Genomic DNA, 17,981 nt, shown 5'->3' with positions numbered 1-17,981 from the left:
CATTGAGAGCATAGTGTTCAGTGTTTTCATTTTAGAGAGTCTTGCTCTCTTTTTGTGAGGTCTGCCAGTTTGCTTCAGAGACAACGTATCTTTACTCACCCACAGCCCCACCAATGTCTGCCCGTCATTTCTAATATGAATTTTTACTGGGTTGCACATCTGGTTTGGCTGGCCAGCGGTGCTTGGCAAGGCCACTGGGTTCACAGCTGCTGGCTCTTCCCACATCCTCTTCATCCGGGATTCTGGTAAAGCCGTCCCCATGGATAGTACTTCACCCTGCTGAGAGGACTGATTGGCAGGCTCAAGACAACTTGATATGGTAGGTTTGTTTGCCACTGAACCGCAGTGCAGCCCAACCTGGAACCGACAGCATGCTGAAATTATTAGTCGGATTAGTCTTGATTTCCAATGTGAAAACAGACATTATGTTTAATAATATTGTGCCATATGAGCATCATCTGAGTGGTTAAAGTATTGGACTTCAACCAGCGGTGTTTCCCATGCAGATTTGAATCTTGCTTGTAACATATGATATGTTCAAAAGCTGATTTCTCAATGATAATTTAGTCACATCATCATAGGAATCTAATAAAGAGTTTGTTTGTGGGCTAATGTTAATCATGGGTCTGTTTTGGTTTTCCACGATTCTTCAGATGTAATTATATCCTAATGATTAAAAAAACATTAAAGGCTCTGGTGAGTTTTATTATACACTACTATTCAAAAGTTAAAGTTCAGAAATCATTCTAACATGCTGATTTGGTGCTCAAGAAACATTTCTTATTATTATCAATGTTGAAAACAGGTTAAAGGAACACGCCGACTTTTTGGGACTTTAGCTTATTCACCGTATCCCCCAGAGTTAGATAAGTCCATACATACCCTTTTCATCTCCATGCGTGCCGTAACTCTGTCTGACGCACCCACCGCTAGCCTAGCTTAGCACAATGACTGGAAGTAAACAGCTCCAGCTAGCATACTGCTCCCAATAAGTGACAAAATAACGCCAACATTTTCCTATTTACATGTTGTGATTTGTATAGTCACAGCGTGTACAAATAACAAGGTCACATGAGACAGCCATCTTCTAATCGTATACATACTGGGAACTATATTCTCAGAAGGCGAAACACTGCTACTTCTGCGGAGTGATTTACTCCAACTCTGAGCGAACTCTCTGCTCCTCACCACGGGCTTCTCAGGTGCTGCGATCAAATCACTCCGCCCAAGTAGCAGTGCTTCACCTTCTGAGAATATAGTATGCTAGCTGGAGCCGTTTACCTCCAGTCATTGTGCTAAGCTAGGCTAGCGGTGGGTGCGTCAGACAGAGTTACGGCACGCACGGAGATGAAAAGTATGTATGGACTTATCTAACTCTGGGGGATACGGTGAATAAGCTAAAGTCCCAAAAAGTCAGCGTGTTACTTTAACATTTTTGTGGAAAATGTGAAACATCCTTTTTCAGGATTCTTTGCGTGAACTCAAAAGAACAGCATTTATTTGAAACGGAAAACTTTCGTAATATTATAAATGTAATTACTGTCATCTTTCGATCAATTTAATGCATGAATAAAAAAATACATAAAATCTTAGTGACCCCAAACTTTGAACAGATTTTTTAGATCATTTTTAGATAATTTGCTTTATAATGATAATTAGGCCCTGTTATGACTACTGCATTTAATACATGTGTGATGTGCAAAATATGGTTATTTTGACAACGCCAATGATTTTCTGGTTGACAAGAAAAAAAAATCTCACTTCAGTTTGAAACACTAGCTAACCTGAATGACCTACTAATCAATATTTCTAATAAATATTTGGCGTGTAATTGTTGTATCTGATGGTGTTCTGTCTGTATTGAACACACATTTTGTGAGAAAAAGGAAAACGCAGACGAGGCACACAAACAAATGCGAAGGACTGAAACGAGCAATCCAAAAAAAAATCCGACATAAACTTGAATTATTCAGTTATTTTTGCTTTCAGTGTTTTTGCATGTGACCCACTACCTGTGAAACAAAATTCCCTTTGCATTTTTTATCTCTAGTAGACCTGAAAACACGGCCTCATTAAAATGACTCTTTTTATGTTTTGTGTATTGTGTGCCGCTCACTGTGAATCAGGAGAGACGAGGTGACTAATTAGGGAACTTCACAGCGAGAGGAGCTGGTGAGGATGCTTGTGACAATAACAAGCCCCGTCGACAGGAAGGATCTCTCCTGAGCTGATCCCACAGCGATCCACAGCACTGAAAACAGAGCGCAGTATTAACGTCTCGACTTAATGAGGCCTGTTTGGAGAGTAATACTGTTTACAACAGGTTACATTTGGCTGACCTATTTTTTATTTATTTTTTCTGATGCAAAAAGTACAGGAATGGTTTAAATATCAATGTTATTGAGACTAAAGTGCACACCAGACCTTCAAAGTATAAAGCGGTCTACATATTTCACAAGTCATCATGACCTAGGTATAAATCTTTTGCCTTATGAAAAATGATTTTGTATCTATCTTACTGGAATAACAAGCCAGTGAAATTGCATACATTTTACTTTTATTTGGCCACAGATACGTCATCATAGCAGTGATACATTTTCTTCAGGATTCTAGACAGCAACATAGTGTCGGCTCATATCCGGCACACATTTGGAACGCATTGAATCCACACGTACCGGATCTGGGCCGACACTATGTTGCTGTCTGGGGAATATAAAGTTCAAAAGAACAGCATTTATTTGAAATAGAAAGAAATGACTGCGCTGCATAAAAGTGCTAATATTTCTAACTTACTGCCCCCAAACTTTTAATCATAAACATATAATTAGGTTGATTGTTAAAAGGGTACATTTGAAATGAAATGCATTTTATAACAGTACAAAGCAAAAAGATGTGTGACCCTGGTTGCATCTGGTTCATTCTGGTTCACCACCACTGGTTACTGCCAACCAACCAATCAATACAACAAACACAGTGGCGTAAAAAGCTTCATCTGGTATCAGAACTATGGCATAACTGCAAGTCTGAAGATTGAACTACACAGCAAAGTCATTTTGGGGATAATCCATGGATTTTCCACTTCCTTTCAGAAGGGAAAAATGTGTCTCTGTCTTCTCTCCTCTGTGTAGAGTCTTTAAATAGCCTCCATTAATCCTTATGCATTCATAATCACTATAGCTCTCTGCCATTTTTATCACTCTTAAGAGCTGAAATCACCAATGAAGCCAAAGCTATATATTACAAGCAGCCCATCTTACAGATCCCTGTACTCCCCTTCCGAAACTGAAAGGCAGAGTTGTTAAGACGTGGTCTAATCGGGTTTCCTACAGTGGGACAGAAGGAGAATTAGTGCCTTTCAAACAAGAGTCACGCTGTGCACGAATAACCACACTGCTGCTGTATGCTGATACCACTGTGGTGAAGTCTGAACCGAGTGACCTTATTTAGTGTGACTGGATTTCCGGACAGGCGAGAGTCAGTATTTTCCTCATAGCCTACACAAGAAAAGCACATGTGGTGCTCTAAACAGGGTTACTAAAGTTTGATATTCACTCGCATTCTACTCAAGCATCTTATGCAGAGCATTCGCAGCAGAATTGAAGATTGTGATAGTGATAGACTGTGATAGTCACGCACGGGTCAGGCTTCGCTGAGGTCCCGCTGAGATCCAGAGAGTTCTGTGAAGTTTCTGGAGAGGAGGCTTGTCAGTTGTTGTCTTCCACGCAATAAAATAGGTAAAGATTTTTAGCTATAATTGCATCTCAAGTGGGCCAAATGCAAAGTGAATGGAGAACAGGAGAATGAGAAGTGTAGCGATTGTATATTCTGTCTGATGTTTAGACATGGAGTCTGCTAAGTGAAAATTCCCTGCAGGAATCCATTAAGATTCAGATTCTAACAATGCCTGGAGTTACATAGGATATTCAACACTATCTGCTCTACAAGGGTCATAAATCCAGTGTTGACACAAAGTTCCTGATGTCATTTGTAGCATGGATACTGAAAGCTTATATTTTTGTAGTAGCCAATTATATTATATTATATTATATTAAAGGAGAACTCCGGTCAATTTTAACATTGAGCTAATTTTTTTGTAAATTTGGAGTGCTGTCAATACAGAGAACAACGACAAAAATCGGTGTTGCCTACACCATGTTATCCTCTTTTTAAAATTTGCACCCTGTTGACTTCAATGGGGCAAGTTTTAAACCTGCTTTTAGCCTCTTAACATCCTTGATGTGTCATTACAAGTGCACAGCTAATGTGAGTGATTCCTTCAGAGTTATCACGGGTGAATCTGACTGCAGTCGACGTGAAAGATATTAATAAATATGATGTTATTTCAGCCAGCGCACATACCTGTATTTTCTTCCTGTTTTCGGTCGAAGTCCATAGTAATCGATTGTCGAGTTCACGCGCGTGATCATAGGTAACTAAACCTATGCGTGTGAACTCGACAATCGATTACTATGGGCTTCGACCGAAAACAGGATGTAAATACAGGTATGTGCGCTGGCTGAAATAATATCGTTTTTATTAATATCTTTCACATCTACTGCAGTCAGATTCACCCGTGATCACTCTGAAGGAATCACTCACATGGCTGGGCACTTGTAATGACACATCAAGGATGTTAAGAGGCTAAAAGCAGGTTTAAAACTTGCCCCATTGAAGTCAACAGGGTGCAAATTTTAAAAAGAGGATAACATATTATGTTAGGATATTGACAGCACTCCAAATTTACAAAAAAATGAGCTCAATGTTAAAATTGACCGGAGTTCTCCTTTAATACAACAGCTAGTTCCGGATATAACAGTACAAAAACACTGATTTACTACCTTTGTATCACTTGCTAGTCTGTGTTTGGTGCCGATTTTTTAGTGACTCTATAGGTTAAATCATTATGTCAGTGCCAGTAGGTGGCGACAAGTGACTATTTCAATGTTATGTTTACAAGTGAGTCACTGAATCATTTACTCAAAACGATTTGTTCAAAACACTGATTCATTCAGGAATAGATTGGCTGTCGAGTCATTGAATCACTCACTCAACCTATTCGTTAAAAACACTAATTCATTCAGAGAGGAGCTCGGAGGTGCAACGGCTCTGCTGTGGATTTTCGTTGGTGGAACAAAACAGACAAACTGTAACTGTCAGTATTGTGTCTAAAATGTAAGTTACTCAACATTAATTTCTTGTTTACTGAACTTTAATATCATATATTGTATCAACTGTGTTGTCTGAATATTTACCTGCAGCTGTTGAGAAAAAACATAATTTTCTTGCTAGCGTGGTATTGTTATATTTGCCCATACAGATCAGAGAGTGCTTGCTTGCAGACCTGTTATCTAGATTTATGACATTTGCAATGTTTACATTACACAAGGTGAGCCCACCTAATTGATGCTTGAAGTACTCTATAGAGTGGAAAGCCTAACTATACATATACACACACTACACCCTGAAGTATAGGCTAAAGTGTGTAGTCTGAGTGTATAGGTTATCTTCTTCCTCATGATGTTACAAAAACCCACATGACTCCAGCACAAAGATAAAGGTTTTCTTGGTTTGGACCAGTTCTGGTAGGGGCTGCAAGGGTACCATAAGGCCCCTCTGAGGAGCTGGGTCTGCAAGAACCTTGTAAAACTTCAGAAATATGTCCTTTTATCTACTAGCCTGCAGTATAATGCTAATCAGCCAACAGAGAACAGATGGTAACTGGAGGTAGATTTGTAGCTCCCAGGCAGCCCTAGCACATTCTGCCTGATGATAACTAAGGTCAGCTCACTTGACAGATATATAGGGAACATATTATCTGCTCATATGCATGCATGATACACACGGCTGTTTGTTTAAAAGGATCACCCTTTTGTTCTGGAAAGAAGGCAAACATGCCAATCAATGTAAAGGCCTCACAAAGCAGACATATTGTTTTGTAATTTCAGGTCATAACCTCAGAATGCTTTTAATATTTTTAATATTTAACTGATGGTTGCATTTCAAAAGACCAACAAGTGGCGCCATTCAGATGGTTTAGTACTGTAGTATAGGCTACAGATATTTTACAAAGACTTTTTCGTAACACTTTAGTTTAGGGAGTACAGTTCTCAATATTAACTAGTTGCTTTTTAGCATGCATATTACTAGGATATTGGCTGTACTTATAAAGCACATATTAATGCCTGATTCTGCTTGAGCATATTCTATATCCCTTAATTCATTCCTACCCCATACCTAAACTTAACTACCTTACTAACTGATAAGCAGTAATTAGGCGTTTATTGAGTCAAAGTTATAGTTAATAGTGAGAATTGGACCATAAACTAAACTTGCCGTCAAGTTGTTTTAAACAAAATTAAGAGTTATGCTTTACGCTAAAAAAAGCGATCCATTGGATGGTTGGATCACTGTGGTTTGCTATTGCTGTGATGTCATGTGAGAGACAGGTTGTCCCGCCCTCACGCCAGTAAACACGTCATCAGAGAAGAGAAGAGATGTCGCTGCAATTCAATTCAAATCACATTTATTTGTAAAATGCTTTTCACAATGCACATTGTTTCAAAGCAGTTTTACAGAAAATGCATGTTTCTACCGTACAATTTAGAGTATAATCTTTTATCAAAGGTGACTGTCAAAATAATGTCCATGTTAGAAATGTACAGTTTAAAGATAATACAAATCATGCAGTTAGCAAACATGTATTAATTTTAGGCAGAAACAATGAGCTCATTAAAGCAATTATTACAAGTTGGGATCATAATGATTACAATATTGTTGCAAGGCTTAAAGTTTAGAGAAGCAGGAGGCGGGAACCGCCGAACGTTCAACAAACACAAAACGAAAGTAAAGCGGCAGCCCCTCATGGAAGACTGCCGCACAAACATAGACAAAACACAATGTAAAGTCCCAGGCCTGGTCCTCTCTCGTCCTTCAGTGTCATCACTCCTCCTTTTATCATTCCGGATCTTCATCCATGTCCAGAGACAGAGACAAGTTAATAATACTGAGTAGAGGCTCTTCTGCTACAGGTAACCACTCTTTCAGTAATTTAATGAGTATTGGATCTAATGGACATGTTGTTGGTGAAAAAAAGCTCTTCCTGTCATTTAGCTGTTAAGCATTACAATTGTTCTTGAGGGGTGACATTGAGGCTGAATCATAAAATGCTGTCAAAGGTTGTAAATTTACAATTATTGTATTGTATTTCTGATGCTTTCAATTATCTCAGTGAAGAAATTCATAAAGTCATTGCTACTAAACGGTGATGGAATATTCAGTTCAGCTGATGTCTTTTTATTTGTTAATCCAGCCACTACTAAATAAAAAGCTTGGAATGTTTGGGTTATTTCCTACGAGTTTGCGGAGATGCTCGGCCCTGGCAGCTTTTAGAACCTTTTTATAACAGGACATACTGTCTTTCCACGTGACTCTAAAGACTCTAAATGAGTTTGTTTCCATTTGCCCTCTAGGTTACGAGTTTTACTGTTGTACCATGGTGCAGTACTTTTCTTTCTAACCTTTTTTAATCTGATGGTTGCAACAGTTTCTAATGTACTACAGCAGATAGTGCCCACACCGCTAGTCATTTCATCAAGTTCATTTGTGTTTATGAGTACACTCAGCCACTGAGGCAGATCAGGCAGATTATTTGTGAATCTTTAGTGGTAAGGATAATTGTTCACACACATTCACATTTATTTGTATATTAATTGTTCTATCTGGTCGATAACGTGCTGTGGTATGGCAAATATTAGCAGTATGCTATGCACGTTACAAGGTAGTGATCAGTAACATCATTAACGCAAGGGGAAGGGGAAATTATCTTGTTAACAGAGGTGGACAAAGTACACAACTTCCTTACTTGAGTGAAAGATACTACCGGTCAAATATTACTCCATTACAAGTAAAAGTTGTAAAGACCGGTTTTTACTTAAGTTAAAGTAAAGAAGTACTCGTTTTTAAAAGTACTTAAGTATCAGAAGTAAAAAGTAAATGTCAATGCATTGTTTTATTATTGTTGCATTGTTGTATGTAATACTTACAGTACCTTATGCCTCTGAATCTATGCCTACCTACCTACCCTCATATCAATATCAAATTTATTTCTAGAACACAGTTCCAGTAGTGGGATTGAATGTGAGAATGAATAAGTGCACTCAATAACGTCCAGAATGGTTCCGGACCCCCAAATGGCTGTTCCCTCAAATAGTGCCCTATTTAAAGTTTTTAAGCTATCTATAAGCTAGTGTGCTCCAAAACAATGACAAAATTCGCATTTAGAAGACCAAACCCAATTATGAAAATAAAAATCAGGTTGATGTCAGAATCCAACGCCAGATTGACATTGATCTCCAAATCTGGACAGACGTTGTATTGTGGTTGAAAATGAAAATCGGGTTCTGACGTCAACCCGACTTTTATTTCCAGCCAAAATGCAACCCCTGCAACCAAAATCATCCCCTGACTGACTGACTGAGTAAAAAGTACGATATTAGTCTTTCAAATGTAGTGAAGTTAAAATAAAAAGTTTCCAGAAAAAATAAGTACAGAGACTCAAAAAGTGTATACTTAAGTATACAGTACTCAAGTAAATGTACTCTGTCACTCTCCACCTCTGCTTAAAGGCTTGTGGAAAAAAAGAATTATGTTGTGCACAGATAAATAATTTAATATTCCATAAAAAAAGAGTGGCATCATGGAAAGCAAAGCTTCATTACATCAGTCAGCATCCTCACACTGGTTAATTCATTCTCTTTGCATACTGATAACAGTTTTTCACAAGCACCAGATCCAATTTTCCCTCAGCTTAGTGGATGTCTTCCATTGTATCTGATCCAGAGTCTTTGAAAATGTCTTTGAGAGGAGATGTGAGGCATTAGGGGGCTGGCTGCGGAAGAATGAAGGCTCAGTGGATCTTTGTTAAAACTATTTACTAATGTTTCATGGTTTGACATAGTCTGAATAAATGAGTAAGCGTATGCCCATAACAACCAGGGCTTCAGCTGTCAGGCCCCATGGCATTAACCATAAGGTGCCCTCTGAAATGGGCCTGAGGGCTGTCTGGCATTCTTTCATTCCTTCACAGATGTTTTTTCACATGTCTGGGTGAGATTAGTATAAAACAGACAAAAGAACAGCAGGATAGTCAAAAATGTTTCATGTTGTGTAATGTGTAAAGTGACAGAACAGTCTCCACTAAATCTAAAGCGTTCAGAGCTGAATAGGCACCCGACTGTGTGTTTTCAGCAGTCTGCAGTGACTGTGTGTGTCAGCACTGCCCCGTACACCAGATGCCATTGATTTACTACCTTCCTCATGGCACTCTGGAGCAGGAACCTCATTGGCTGTCTGCGTCTCCAGTGTCAGAGGCTCCTCCACCAATCAGAGGTCTTCTGGGCCACAAGTATCTAAAGTAGTAATAATGTGGAATGTGCTGCCTCAACATGTGCTGTCAGCTGTAAAGTGTAGTACTAAAAGCTCTTGGGTTTTGCTGGAGGGAGCATAGAGTGGTGGAGGAGACAGAGCGTGGGAGGAAGAGAGAGAGAGAGAAAAAAAAAGAGTTAGGGGAAGGACTAAACACTTGATGACAGGACTACAATATATGTAAAGTGAGGTTGTAGCTGATGTGCACTATTTGTCAGTCAATTCAGTATGTACATATGCACAAAGCATTCTAGTCAGTTGGAATTGTGTCTATCTATCTATCTATCTATCTATCTATCTATCTATCTATCTATCTATCTATCTATCTATCTATCTATCTATCTGTTTAGTTTAGTTTTGTTTTGTTGTGGTTGTATTTACTTGTTTGAAGGTGGTTGTGAGTCAATGGAAAATTTCCAGTTGTGTATGCAGTGCTTTATGTAAGTGTCATGTTTTTCACCATCAGTGATATTGATGTAACGCATTAAGGGACACCTGTTGCTCTAGACCAGCTAAATGAGACACTTAGATGGTAGACAGTGACCTGACTCTGAGGTGTGTGTCATGGGTTCAAACGCATATGTTTAAGACATAAAACAGGCATTTCAGTGTGTATTTACATTTGTCTGACCAAGCATGACCTGTTGCTATTGCTTTATGCGTGTATTTGAAACAGTGCATGTATGTATGAGCTCTTGCATTGAGTACTATCTGTATGTGTGCGTAGGTGTGTGGTAACTGGTATCATATTACTGGAACAAGCTCAGCTACCGATAATCTTGTTTACACAGCCATTAGAGCCCCTCACTCAAAGCCTCTCTGCTGGCTTGGCTGGCCTCTCCTTCACTCCCTATAAAAGTATGGGCTGCAGCCCAACTTCTCGTGGTTGTGTCTCTGCGCAAACACAGCGCTCTCTGTGTGGGAAAAGACAAGCGCTGGTGACTCACGGGCCATGTTTCCATGCACATGACGCCCTCAGTAAGGCTTTAGTGACCCTGGGAAATACTAAACATCACAGCAGAGGCTGTTCAAAATCTCCCCACCTGTGTAACACTTGCTGAACTTCCCTTTTGGGAAAATCCAACATAAGATGGTATAATGGTTGGAACAAGGCAGCTGGTTTCTAGATGGTCCAAGATGGTCTAAATTAATTTAATTATTTGCACTAATTTAATTAGTTAATTTAACTAATCTTTAAATAATTTAATTATACTATTTAAAAAAAGTCATTTTAGTTTCAGTTTTTGATAAATGGTAAAAATGAAAATGCCACACAATAGCTAAAACACTAGATCATTATAAAACTTAACGTAATAAAACATTTAAATGACAAAACACAACTAAAATTAAAATGAATTAAAAAATATGAACACAAAAATCAGTATATCAATGGTACTAAAATATCACTGGATCTTGCCGAGAAATTGAATGCCATCAAACTATTAAATGATACCAGTTAATACATTAACTTTGGCAGCCCTAAAATATTAAAACTAAAATAGCATTGAAATAAACTGAAATTCTTTGGGGGAAATTGATACAAATGGAAAATAAATAGAAATGAAAATCCAAACTACAGTATACTTACTCTTGGGCTTGGACCAGTTAATAACCAGTTTTGACCAGCTACCAACTTAAGTTGGATTTTCCAGCAAGGTTATTATATCTATATTCATAAAATACATGTGCTGCTTTGTAAAACTTGTTTTAGCTGAGATCAGGCACCTGCTTAGTGCTTACCTCTCATGGCCTAGTTCTGCTGCTGACAGGGCCAGACAGGCAGGCGACGTGTACAAATGCGAATAGTGTAGCGTGTGCCCCTGGCGACCCAGGCTCAGAGAAACAGATTCTCCTGCAATACCCCAGGACAAGTGCCTACAATGGGGCCTCAGCAGGCGGTGCACCTAGTTCACCCGGACAAGGTATGTACTCTATGCCGAGAGGCCTGTGGCTCATACCTCCAAAATAATCATGAGCAGGAGCAGGGGTTAAAGAGACACACTTCAGATACACAACATTATTGCAGCTGACCTTCAGTAGCTCCGTCTGGTGGTCATACATTCCTGTGTAACTCAGTTTTTATGTGTTTTGCATGTTTAGTGTGCGTGTATGTGTGTGTGTGGTCCTGGTAAATGTCCCCCAGAGATGGCAATATCCAAAATCATTGTCCTTGTGGGGACAATGTTTGGTCCCCATGAGGAAAACAGCTTATAAATCACACTGTTATGTTTTTTTAAAATGTTCTCTGTGATGGCTATAGGTTAAGGGTTAGGGGATAGAATATACAGTATGTACAGTATACAAATCCTTATATATATGGAATGACCCCATAAAACATGAAAACCCAACATGTGTGTGTGTGTGTGTAGTGGGGTCCAAAAGCTAGAAGTCTGATACCTCTAGTAAAAATGCTTCTGGTTTGCATTTTTCTATATTCATTACAAATTATATGAAATGCATAACATTTTGAGTGAAAAGTGTAATTGAAAAATAATTTCACAAATTAGCCTGTCACAAATGTGCTTATTTGACTAGTGACCTAGAGATGCAGAATTAAAAAAGATTTATTTTTACTTATTTTCTAAATGGCTAAACAGTCTCTTTATTTGTAGATTTAAAGCTGCATTATGCAGCTTTTCGATTTTTGCTCGCGGGTTTCTCTATAGAGCTCCCCCTACAGCTTCGGAATAGATATTTGACAACACTGTCGTCAAAACTCGTTGGCTCGTCCCATCTTCTCCCGCTGGTCATGTGCATTTGTTTTCAAAGAACCCGGCGAACGCACGGAACCATGTCCACTGAGGTATGTATAATACACAGAAGGCTAGCATATCAATGTTTATATAGTATATGTGTGCAGTGCCGTAAAGCAGTTTGTTACATCGCGAGACCTGATATCACGCGATACTTCCTGATGCTGCGGCCGGCGGCCTGCCGGCCCAAAGTTGCAAGGGTGGTTCGTCTCACAGGTGCTCGAGGGGTGCGAGAAGACCACCATTCAACCCGAAAACAGTCATATAACCATTCCAATGACTCCGAAGCTGTTCGGTTAAGATAAAAAAGTTACTTAGTTCACCTTTAAAGGGACAAGATGAAACGTATATAATGAGTCAATACACCATCCATCCTTCTTCCAAAATGTGTTTTTGTCGTACCCCGATTCACTATAATAAGCAAGCCTATTATAAGTGTTTATATTTTAGACCTGTCGGGATGGATTTCGCTGGAAATTGCGCATACGTCACTCGCCCGTGTGTGTCTCGTCATATCCGCAAATCGAGAAAAGTAGAAAATGGTATCCGGGGCCCTGGTGCAGGTTGTTGTTGTGGGTCTACCTCGGTTGAAATCGATTTGAAATCGTCACCACCTTTCGCCCCTCTAGTAACGGCCCCGAGTTGTGGGAGTGGCATGGGTTAATTCGAGTGAAAAAGGTTGCTAAATCTTGAACCTCCAAGCAAGGAATCACCCATTAAAAAAAAAAAAACAGAACAGAGGAGAGTCTGCTTGCAAAAAGAGAATGCAACAGAACTTGTAATAAAACCAGAATCAACATTGGCTTGGCTTTAAGAACTGAGGGATTTGAAATGTAAAAGCTACGTGGAAATGGCGTTTTTATTACTCAACAGGTGAGTAATGAATTTTATTGAACAGATAAATTACAATACAGTATGTAGCTCTCTAACAATACAGTATGTAGCTCTCTAACAGAGTTCATTATCAATTGTGAACGGTCATATTCATCCGCACAGTCATGCAAAGCCGAAGATGACCAAGATGCATGCAGTTTTGTTTTTTAACTGCTAGAGGGCCAAAACTTACATAGTGTGCCTTTAATAAGCTCTCAGATTTTCAGTGTAGTCTCATACTTTTAATGGCTTTTTAAAGCTATGCCACTGTGTATGAGTGCATATACCAGCCATCTTTTCTGCATCATTTCTACATGCGACAGCCATGATCAATACCCATATGTTTTGAGCTTGATAACCCACAGCTTTACAACCTTACTGACATGCCCACCGCGCTCCCAACAACACGAACTTGTGTTCCTGACGCCTGGAGGCTTCAGTACAAGACGATACTGTATACGCGAAACAAGATATGGTCACAGATGGTAGAAAAACAGCCTAATCTGTGAACCTGCTGACTGACAGCATGCATTTAAGAATGGCCGCGCGCTGCTAGGGTTTTTAAAAATAGCCCGGCAAAGATGGAGTGAGGGATCACACAAATAATACACTGCAGCAGAGGCCAGCCATCTGTGTGTGGCTGTATGCGTTTGTGTGGGTGTGTTGTCTTGTCTCTATAACCCTGGCTCTGATACGTGCAGCAGAAGTCATTTGAAGGATGCAGTAGTAACTCTGACTCATGGCTCTCAGCTGTAATGAGAGAAACTGCACCTTAATGGTGTTCAGTTACCAATAATAGCACTGCACACAACACAGATTTTTCTTATGGTGATGCTGTGAATTGGGCACATTGCTAATAAAGGGACATTTCACCAGGAAAAGATTAGTTATTTCACGAATAAATGTTGTAGTACCTGACAGTTCTGACTCTGACGTACAGGGAATAGACCCAACACGTATCTATATCATTTTATTTCCCTCTTAATCTAATTGAATAAATTAATATAATTTAGTATAGCAATAAATTATATTTTATTACTGTAATACATTACTTGGCCCTGTGTGTTATCATTTTATTTTAGCATCATTATCATATAGTATGTATGCATACACACGTACAGTACACACACACACACACACACGCACACACACACACACACACACACACGCACACACACACACACACACACACACACACACACACACACACACACACACACACACACACACACACACACACACACACACACACACACACAAACACCTGAGCTAAGATGAACTAACAGTATTTTTATTAATTAATGCTAACAAAGATGAATAAATACTGTAACAAATATATTGCTCATTGTTAGTTAATGCATAACTAATGAAACTTGGTGTTACCATATATATATATATATATAGTTTGAGCTCTGTAAGATTTTTATATGTATTTGAAAGAAGTATCTTATGCTCACCAATGTTGCATTTATTTGATCATAAAAATACAGTAAAACAGCAATGTTGTGAAATATAATTACAATTTTCAATCTACAGTTTTCAATCTAAATATATTTGAAAAATGTAATGTATTCCTGTGATGGCAAAGCTGAATTTTCAAGTGCCACTTTCTCTATATCATGTTTTAAACATCTTTTTGTTGTTGTTGTATGTCTAGAAGCACTAGATTTCACACTGTAGCTCAGCAGAGGTGATTACACACCACTAAAAATAGTCATGGCAGTGTTGTCTAACGCGAGCTCCAAAGCTCATGCAGGGTAATGACAAATGCTATGGCTTACAGTCGGCATATTTAGATTAATGTAGCTTTGAAATCACTTTGAGTCACGTCTTAGGAGATTTAATCACTGAAACTGTCACGCCAGTGCTGTATATGTGTAGGACTAGAACTGAATTGCAAGAAAACATTAAAAAACACACTGAACTGAAGCACACAACAGAGCCACAGGAGGGCTTGTTGGACCGTAGCCTCTACTTTGTCTTAAAGCCCGGCGACAGGAATGATAGCAGCTTGGTTTGCTTAATGAGGACTGTTTTCCTCACAGAGCATCATTCAGCAGACGCTGTTATTCGCCTCGAGAGTGAAGGGTCAGATGAGGGAGGGGGTTCTGAGAGAGTGTGTAAGGTGAGTGTGAGGTGAATGGCTGACTGGGTGCAAGTACACAACAGAATGTCAGAAGTCTCTGGGGAAGAATGGAAAGCAACTGTCGAGAACAGGCCTGATGGGGGCTTGAAAGAATCTGTAGTTGTTCAGATGGCATTCGCGCACACATTAACTGAACTTCTCAGGGGAGCAGTAGTGATATGTGTGTGTGTGTTTGTGTGAGCGAGCATGTCTGTGACCTCTGAAAGGACTGTGTCAGTTCACATCCCTTCCTTGTGCTCAGTGTAGTCTCCAAGCCTAGTTTATTCTCTGTTCTCGGTCTCACAGATGCTTCATTCTCCATGGATTGCTTCCAAAAACTCAATGAGAACCTGTGGGTCATTCTGCATAGAAGGTGCCATTTGAGTCCATAATATACATGCGTAAAAACTTACTTCAACAATGAAGATCTGATGGCATGTTTTACTGTGTTATTTGTTTTTACACAAATTTATGTCAGTACAAAATATACAGTATATAATACAGTATATATATATATATATACAGTGCAATGCATAAGTTAATACACCCATGCTAAAGTTGACTAAAAAGAGGAATAAAAAATCATATTTTGGAAATTGAACTTAATGCCTTAATTTAAAAAATTAGGAAAAATCCAACCTTTAAGGACACCAATTTTCTTTGTGAATGAATAATGTATCGTAAATAAATAAATGTTCTTCCTTAAAATACATGGTGCATAAGTTAGTACACCTATGTTAAATTCCCATAGAGGCAGGCAGATTTTTATTTTTAAAGGCCAGTTACTTCATGGATCCAGGATACTATGCATCCTGATAAAGTTCCTTTGGCCTTTGGAATTAAAATAGCCCCACATCATCACATAGCATTCACCATACCTTGGCATGGTTTTATTTCAGTTAGCCTAAAAGCTAGTTTGATTAGCATTGAGAGCAATCTCTAGGTATGGTGAAGGCTATGTGATGATGTGGGGCTATTTTAATTCCAAAGGCTAAGGGAACTTTATCAGGATGCATAGTATCCTGGATCCATGAAGTAACTGGCCTTTAAAAATAAAAATCTGCCTGCCTCTATGGGAATTTAACATAGGGGTGTACTAACTTATGCACCATGTATTTTAAGGAAGAACATTTATTTATTTACGATACATTATTCATTCACAAAGAAAATTGGTGTCCTTAAAGGTTGGATTTTTCCTAATTTTTTAAATTAAGGCATTAAGTTCAATTTCCAAAATATGATTTTTTATTCCTCTTTTTAGTCAACTTTAGCATGGGTGTATTAACTTATGCATTGCACTATATATATATATATATATATATTTTTTAAGGATTTTTTTATGAATAGAATGTTCAAAAGAACAGAATGTATTTGTAATAGAATTGTAACATTATTAAAATCGTTACTGTCCCTTTTGATCAATTGAATTCATCCTTGCTGAATAAAACTATAAAAAAAATTTTTTTATCAAACTTTTAAATGGTAGATAGAATTATTATACTACATTTTTTAAGCATATGGATACAGTCGAATGCATAGCCTTTCAAAGTATGGCGGTCGACACATACGCTTTAGAAAGATTCATCTTTGTCCAATGTCTGTGCTTTTTTACTCCAGAAGTTGTGACCGATAAAAATGCCTTAAAATAAAATAGACCTCCTCACACAAGCACTTGTCAATGCGGGCGTCTATTGTTGTTGCTGTCTCCGGTATGTTTGTTGTTGGTGTTGTACTGTCTCTTTAAGGGCTGTTTACGCTACACAGTTCTCAACTAAAATATTATTTATGGCCGTTCATTTACATGACCACGGCATTTTAGGGGTCTGAAAACGTAAACTTTTCAAAACGGGTTTCAAGTTTTTGAAAACGATACTGTTATCGTCTCGGTGTTAACTACAAAATTGCGCATTTGTAAATAACGGCGCCTGCGTAAAGTGACATCGCCAACTACTGGCCTGGCATACATAATACAGCGTTTTTAATTGTTTTCGCAAATCCATGTGAATGGGGATCACTTTGACAACGTTGTCATCTGAACGCCGAAAACAAAGGAAATTTTTTTCCGTTTTTAGTACATCATTGTTGTGTAAACAACCTTTAGTTTTGTTTTCTACTGTGAAACAACGGGCCGGGACAATGTTGCCATTAGTTCAAAACAAATTCAATGCGCATTACATAAATCAGATGGTGCGTGTATAGGCTACTGGTCAACCGAGGGCGACCAAAACCTGATTTCAAGGGGGCCCAACAGCAACAACCTGCCCAGCTAAGGCCCTGATTCTGGTGATGAAATTTGCGTCACACACCACTATACGTGGACCCTCGTGTAGACGCGTAAAAAACATTTAACATATGTTTGATTATTAAACATGTTTTTGTTTGTTTGTTTAAAACCGTACTTTCAAAATCCCCTTTTCAAACAGCCCATGTAATCTCACTACATTCAATCTACCTCTTATATATTTACCTATTGTGCAACAAACATCTCACATCAGCACTCACAAACTCCCTGAAGAGAATCCAGCCGTAGGTTAAACCAGTTACTCAACCAGACTGTGAGGAGACTGTGACTGTCATATTATGTAACTCGCCAGAGGGCAGGGAGAAAGACATTCATTTTAAATACACACAAACACACACGCACACATTCTTTATCTATTATCTGTTGCGAGTAATAAAATGTGTGCACTATGTGTCAAGTTCAGGTTGCTAGGGCAGGGCTGCAGAAACTCAGAGGAGGCTTGATTAATTGTGCTGAGTTATGTGAGACTGGGCTACAACTGGCAGTCTGCCATAGGGGGAGCCCT

This window comes from Rutilus rutilus (genome assembly GCF_951802725.1).
Source record: "Rutilus rutilus genome assembly, chromosome: 11".
NCBI lineage: Eukaryota > Metazoa > Chordata > Actinopteri > Cypriniformes > Leuciscidae > Rutilus > Rutilus rutilus.
This window is presented reverse-complemented; position numbering follows the sequence as displayed.